Genomic DNA, 7,540 nt, shown 5'->3' on the forward strand with positions numbered 1-7,540 from the left:
AAGCACTGATCAACTAGAGCGGGACGAATAATAACATAGGAATGAAGGAGCCAATCAGACAGAGAAGTCTGGCCCAAAGCTTTAAATATATTCACAAAAGCCCTCATTTCAGCACTCTCGTGGGACATTTACATAGACACATATACAATTGACATGGTTTTGCCCCAGAGTGAGTTTATTAGTAATCGTAACGAGTGGACATTCCAGCCTCCATTGTTGGATGAATTTTAACAACAACGAAAACAGTAATTTTTATTTACTATTAAAAGCTTTAGAAAAATCCGAATCTTTGCTCAGTACAAAGAAATTCATCATGGCTTAAATATTTCACCTATCCAACTTTGGTGGTGAACACACAATGCAATATATATATGACGTATTCCTGAACTGTACCCTTGAAACCTATAGAATTTTATTAACCAATGGTACCCCAATAAATTTCATTTAATTTTTTTAAAAATAAAGCAATAACAAATGGAAGAAAATATACGCAGCTCTATCATCCTCTAGCCTGTGAGCATAGGCAGAGTGAGGAGACGTGTTCTTTCACAGGAATTTGGACATTTCTTTATGTTCCTTTTCCTAACAAGGCACATTGCACTTAGTTGTCTTTTAGGACCTGGAACCATAAAACGCAAGTGTCACAATAGTTCTAAGTCGAATGATAACCTCCACAGAGGAGCAGAATAATGGACTAAGGACTGAACTAGGAGATGTAGCTTCTAAATCTAACTCTGTCTTAGGTCAGCTAAATAAGAATAATGATAACAATAATAATAGCATCCTGTTTAATTGAGTCTAAACTCCACCATCCCGCCCCCGTCACCGCCCGACTGACATCGTATTACCATCAATATTATCTTAAAACTGCTGTGGCAAATCGTACTATAATTTTGTGAAAACCTCCAGCTGCGCATTCTGACATCAGGAAAGCAGCAGCATCGATCAATCTATTAGGTTTAATGAAATGCAGGTTATGTAAGACTGATGCATAGTGTTTGTTACAGGCCACTATAATTTCATATCCACTAAGTCGACCCATCTCCTAACAACTCTTCGTGGGAAAACTGTTATTGACTCCGTTTTCCAGAGGCAGAAACTGAGGCACAGAGAGGTTAAGTGACTTGCACAAGATCACACGTCTAGCGATTGGCAGAGCCAGGTGGAAACCACGAAAGTCTGGCATGCAGGTCTGTGCTCTGAGCTACTATGCTCGCTGCTGCACACAGTGTGGGACTTTTTTACACAAGTCTTTGTAACATTCGGTACCTCAGCTTCCCAAAAAGGAGGGCACAGGACCAAGTCATCTCTCGAGTCCCACCCAGCTTTAAAACTTAGAGTTCTCTGACATAAAAGAGAATATATCACATCCTCTTGTAGGACAGATGCCATAGTATTCAAGAAATTAATAATATTTCATTTTAATTGTATTTCTTAAGTTCTTTATAGAAGGATACTATACGTATTTCCAGTTACAGAAACAAAATACAAACTAATAGGACAAAACTGGAGCATTTCTGTTCTCGAACAATGGTCATTTTAACTATAGCAAATATTACCCTTTTGGAAACCCTGTCACTATTGGATATCGCCTTCCGTCCAATTCAGCTGTCTTCTTCAATTTCTGTAGTGTTGTACATCAGGGGACAAACTAAAATCACAGCAAATAAATGTGCCAGGATCCGGCACATAGCATCCAACTGGATCTTGTGACTACCGATACAGGAACAGTAAAGGACACATACACGTACACATCGCACACAGACACACATGCCACTTCTGGGTATGAACAGTATTTCGCATTAAATCGGGGACTCTTAAAACAAAGGAATTTTCTCCACCAATCTTAGAGCCATTAAAAAAAAGTTCGCTGTTGTATGAAATCGCATGGAACACCACGAATCAGAGTGTCACTCCCTATGACACCAGGTTTGTCTGCAAATCACACAAACACCTCATCTCTCTGCTTCCTAGGAAGGTCCATATTTGCCATAATAAAAACATAGCTCAGACTCTTTTTCAGATCTTTCATGCGAGCAGAACTCAAAAATGAAAACTTCACAAAAAATAAACCACATTCTAACTTCCCTCCAAGTGCTGATCTGAAGGGATTGTCCAAAAGAGAGAGAAACGGAGCATAACTTAGGCTGCTCGTATGACAACTTCTCGCTATAGACAGGGATTTTATGTTTTAAAAATGAATTCCAAAAACAATTTTCTAAGCTTCTGGCAAAATTTATTCATAGCCAGTTCACCACTCTACAGGATCAAATCAGGAGAATCTAGAAGTCGTGCGAAAGTAGCATTTGAGGTAAATACTGACTTAGCTAAAAATGAACCTCTATTGAGACGGTCCACCTTGCAAGTAATAGGGCCCACATTTTAACTCAGGCTGTTTGGTCCCAAAGCTGCTTAACCAGTACCCCTTGCCCCTCTCCCCGCCCACCCCTGTGGTGGCTTCCTCACCAGACTCAGAATTCCTAGAGGACGAGCTAACGTTTTGTTCATCACGGTATCTCTTGGGCAGGCCAAGCAGGGTGCTGACACATAGAAGATTAATGAATATCTCTGCTGGCTAAATGAATTAGCCAAAGAATGAACAATGCGGATGAACAAATGCCCAAGTGTAGCCGTCCCTGAAAAATTCTCTCAGATCCTGGGTGGTGGTGACTAAAGGAAAGATGAGAAGCCAAACCAAAGTCCTGGCCTTGAGAAGCGACTCGATGGAAACGTGGCTCCATCAGAAAGTTAAGGTGTGTGAGTTAATACGGCCCCTAACCTCCCAAGCCAGAAGGCAGAGTCTTTCTAGAATCTTCCATCTCGCTCATCCCCTTCGGCCAAGTCCTTCGACCTTGTTTCCATCGGTGAAAACCACGCCCTCACCCTGCTCCCACCACACGCTACCGGTAGGCAGATTCTCAGTGGAGCTCAGTGAATAGCATCCCCTTCTCCCACCCAGGTTCAAATCAAGTTGAGAAACAATTCTGTTACAGACGCTGCAGATGGAAAGAAAAATGGCATCTTTATTTCTAAGAACTCTAGTTCAGAAGTTGCGGTTTTAGGGCTACATCCGAGTGGCTAATACTGAATCCAAGCGTTGGCAGCATGAGACCAGAGCTGGTCTATGTGTGGGCAGAAGAGTTCTCCCAGAGGGCAGCTCTCATCCAAGAGGAAAACAGTGGAACTGAGATGTCGACTTGATTTCTTCCAAATTTACCAACCAGAGAAGTACTCCAGGACGGGAGTGATATTAATGACACTCCTGTCACATGGAAGTAAGCACAAGGAGCAGAAAGAGTCACCCATGTGCCTCTTCAGGGATCTCCTTATATCCGTCTAAGGCAGCCTCTGCCAAAGACGGGCCGCTGGCTCTCTCCTGCCATCCACCTGCCTCCCCACTGCCTTCGTGGCCATGTGAAGCTGCCTACCTCTTCAGGTGTGAGGCTCAACTCAGATCATCCTCTTTCTTTGCAGCTTACCCACTAATTCCTGCCTCCTTGTCTGACTTTATTGTTCTGACTGCCTCCTTCTCAGCCACAACCATCAAGCCCTTACTCGTCTTTCCAGACTCAGTTCAAGGTCATCTCGGAAAAGAAACCCTTGAGAACGTCCCCAGCTAAAGCTCACCATAGCCAGGTTGGTATCTCCCATCACATGCTCTAGTTTGCTACGCACGGCTTCTCTAGTACTTTATTATATTCCATTCAGCAGACTGTAGACCTCTGAAGTCAAGAACAATTTCTTATATTTTTGACCCCTCACTATACAGCAGCTTCTGCTACATAAAAACCTATGAATATTTATCAGATTAGAGAGATACGAGTAGTAAAATAAAAAGTAGGACAGAAAAATTCCATACAAATAATATGCCACGAAGGTTCACAGGGAAGAAAGAGCAAACCTGATATATTTCCTCAAAGTAAGGGGTTAAGCATTATAAATGAAGGTATATGAGAAATTACAGAAAATGTCATTTTAAAAAGTTAGCACTGAAATAAGCCAGATTCGATGGGTAAACACATGGAAAGAATATTGTAAAGGAAAAAAAACAAAAAAAAAAAGCAAGGAAAAAGACACAAATCTAGGAAAACAAAAGGTACACTTGGGGAACACTAAGGTCCCCGGTTTGGCCAGGGTATGGGGTGTACCTAGAAAGCGGCCTGACAGAAAGCTGGAGGGCGGATCTGGCGACGGTGTACCTCAGGTTTTGAGGACCAAATAAAATAGACTTTGACTTAATTCACAGACAATGGGAGTCAAAGAACGTTTCCTAAAAGAGTAGCTGGTTAATGATGCCAATGAAATTATGTAAAATCTGGATCGTGTAGTAGTGATAATAACAATTTGTTTTTCAATTACTTCCAAATTTCTCAGGACCACAGTGACTGTGGGCTTACAATAGTCTGATAATCTCGGTGGAACCTTATTTGGGCATAATAAAATGAGTAATAAACTATTTAGGATGATCATGAGACTACATATTAATTTGTAGTCATTTTTCATTTTGCTTATGGCTCTTTCAACACACTCCTGCATGTTTCATCTACCTAACGACTCTGTACTAGCCACTGGTTTATCGTGTAACAAGCACTGCCAATTTCCCAATTCCCTTAATAGCCAATAACACGAAATGCTGATTTTAGGCGACAGCAACTGACCATCTGTTTCTACTTCACTACGTCTTCTTCGCTATTCTACTACCAACGACAGTGAGCTTCAGAGATCACCCTTCAAAGACTAGTAGACAAGCAGCAAGAGGACCACGCAGGAATGACTGCGATGTCCGATTTCAGTGCCAGAGCTGAACAAATGGGTCAGACAGATAAATGGTCTCTAGACCCACCTGCAGTCAGTTCTGAGTTACAGCAGCTGAACAACGCTGAACAAATTCCAAGATGGCTCTTCAAAAACAGCCCCAGTAGCAGAAGCTGGGAACTGTAAGCTTGTTTTTGCTGCTCTGCCGACTAGCTAAACAGCATGGGTCAAGTCTCTTTTGTATCGGGCTTGATTTCCTAATCTATACAATGACAGGAATAAACAGTGACCCCAAGCAGGAAACCAGTGCATGTCTATTAACTTTCAGCTGAAGACTCCCTTTGAAGGGTGGCTGAGATTGAGGAAGACGATGTTCCCAGCAGTGGCATCCTGCCCTTGACCACTGCCAGAATGGCACTCCGTTCCAACGTCTCCATTGTCTTATTTTGGGTTCCCTAGTAAACATTCTCTGAGATGATGTGAAGTGCAGGCAGTTTATAGGGAAGTCCCCTTAGGACCATATCTATGAAAGGCAAGGGAGAGGCATACTGGGCAAAGACAGAAGTTGGTCTGTGATACAGCTGTAACACAGGATTCGGCCAATTCCATAGGGAGCTCTGGACTCAAGATGGTTCTTCAGGGGGGCCCAAATTGTATCTTCTCCTGAACTCTAGTCATCGGATGGGGGCTGCTCCCTTGCCTTGCGTAAGAGTAATTTCTGGTGAAACGCTGGGCTTTGATCCATCAGGGCAAGTCTCTATGCAGGTGGGAGTATGAGCAGGTCATTCCTTGAGGGCTAACTGGACAGAGAAGCAGGACAGCCAATAGATTCACCTGGCCTCTTCTGACGGTAAGGAAAAATGGAAGAGCATGGTGAAGAAGAGATGTATTAAAAATAAACAGCTAGACTAAGAATAAGAAAATCAACGTGAGTATCCTAAAGCCTTGCTATCTGTATTACCTTGGCAAAGCTGTTTCATTTCTTTACGCTTGCTTCTCGTTCTTTGTAAGGTTATCTGAGGTCATTTTCACCACAAAGATATCCATGATTCTATTCCATATTTTATTCTTGGTCAATGTCCAAAGCCCTTCGTTATTTACCACAAGGCTTACAAATATCTCTAAGGAAAAAAAAAAAAACCACGCATATCAAAAATCCCCAGGAAAATCTGTAATTCATCTTCGTTAAGTGTGAGAAGATGATCAGCAGGAGCAGCAAATTCAAATCTGCACGCGACAGTGGACACACAGTAACCCCAAGATGAAATTAGATTTGCAGGCAGCAGCTTAGGGATTTTGACATTAGACCAAACACAATTATTCAGTTAGTTATATCTTTATTACCCATGCTCCCCCTTGTGAGGCAATTTTCCTTATTGGAAGTAAAGCAACCCCAACCAAAGCATTTAAAAATGATACTTTTCCTGTTCTTATTAGCCCGTATCAGAGAAATGACTATTCGAAGCACAACCAGGGGGAAAGAGCTGGCTTTTTATTACACGGTTCACGTTGTCATGGCTTTAGGAGTAGAGAAGGACTCTCCAAGGAAAGACTGTTTCTCAAAACAAATTACCTTGCAGGGTAATCAACAGGAGAGATCTTCCAAGAGAGATAGAAAATAGAGAAAATCATTAAAATATAATGAACTAAGCAAAGTGGATGCAGAACAAGATATGAAAAGTAAGCTGTTCAGGACAGAAACGCCATGCCTTAAAATGTACTTTCATAGCAATACGTTCAATATTCATTGTCCAAATGGGGCTACGTAAATCTTTCCAACCAATGAAGCAGCTGTTGATCTTTAAAATTAAAAAAAAAAAAAATGGGCATATGAATGTTGCCTATATATCTGAATTAATACTCTAGCACTTCAAAACAAATATCAACAAAAGGCTTGGTGTCACGCAGAGTAAAATCCCCACCAATGAGGTATTATATCCACTCATCTGACCTGAACATACATACATTCAGATAAACAAACTAAAACATATGATTCCAAGCAAAATCACGTCACAGAACCATTTCAAGTCAAGTCCACTGTTGATAAAGCAGTCACCTCTACTCCAAGTTCCATCTCAGAAAGCTCAGATGGTTGGGCTATTGGCTTCTTCTTTTGCTTGATTCTTAAGGTGCCCGACCCCTTGTCTGAAGCTGTTCCTCTAACAGATACAAAATTATTAAAGAAACAAATGATGCTTTAATTTTCATTGTATTTCTTAAATTCCTTATGGAATATGTATTTCTCTCCATTTACAGAAAGAAATAGATGTGAGAAATAATGGACTTTGCTTAACTTATACCGAAGAGTTACTTAAATATAGTCTCACATACACGCACACATCCATACATCCTCCAACTCAATCTTGTTTTTTTTTCTTTCTCAAATTGACTATTTCACTTCTGGTTTTAGGAATATGGGAAGCCAGAGACTGAATATCTACTAGAAACCTTTCCAAGCATACCAAACATACATAACTTTTATATTTTGTATAACAAAAAGAGAAAAATAGAGATGTGATAAAGTAGGTCAATATATTAATTCGAAAGGATTCAAAATCCTGACCCTTTAATCCAGAAACAGAAGGAATGATTAATTAATTTAAAGATCAAATATTTAAAATGTTCTCTAGATTACTGATTCACTAAAATTAACTTTAATTTCCAATCAACTGAAACAAATATTACCAAACAATATAATTTTCAATAAAAAATACGGTAGCAGTCTACTCAATAATAACCATTAAAAATAGTTAGGTCAACTATAAAGTACTATAAAGCAGTGAAG

General features: G+C 40.5%; 1 protein-coding gene and 1 long non-coding RNA gene across 2 annotated transcripts in view; both read right to left on the reverse strand.

Moving 5' to 3' along the window:
- Nucleotides 1-7,540, reverse strand: part of FBXL7 (F-box and leucine rich repeat protein 7) — a 367,867-nt gene that overhangs the window by 349,574 nt on the left and 10,753 nt on the right. The gene's annotated exons all lie outside the window — the stretch shown is intronic.
- Nucleotides 2,406-7,540, reverse strand: part of LOC111742420 — a 15,628-nt gene continuing 10,493 nt past the window's right edge. The window contains exons 2-3 of the long non-coding RNA XR_002781305.1: nt 5,717-5,876; nt 2,406-5,599 (exon numbers count right to left, since the gene is read on the reverse strand). This is a non-coding gene — a long non-coding RNA (uncharacterized LOC111742420). The remainder of the gene's footprint in view (nt 5,600-5,716; nt 5,877-7,540) is intronic.

This window comes from Pteropus vampyrus, unplaced genomic scaffold (assembly GCF_000151845.1).
Source record: "Pteropus vampyrus isolate Shadow unplaced genomic scaffold, Pvam_2.0 Scaffold94, whole genome shotgun sequence".
NCBI classification, from domain to species: Eukaryota; Metazoa; Chordata; class Mammalia; order Chiroptera; family Pteropodidae; genus Pteropus; species Pteropus vampyrus.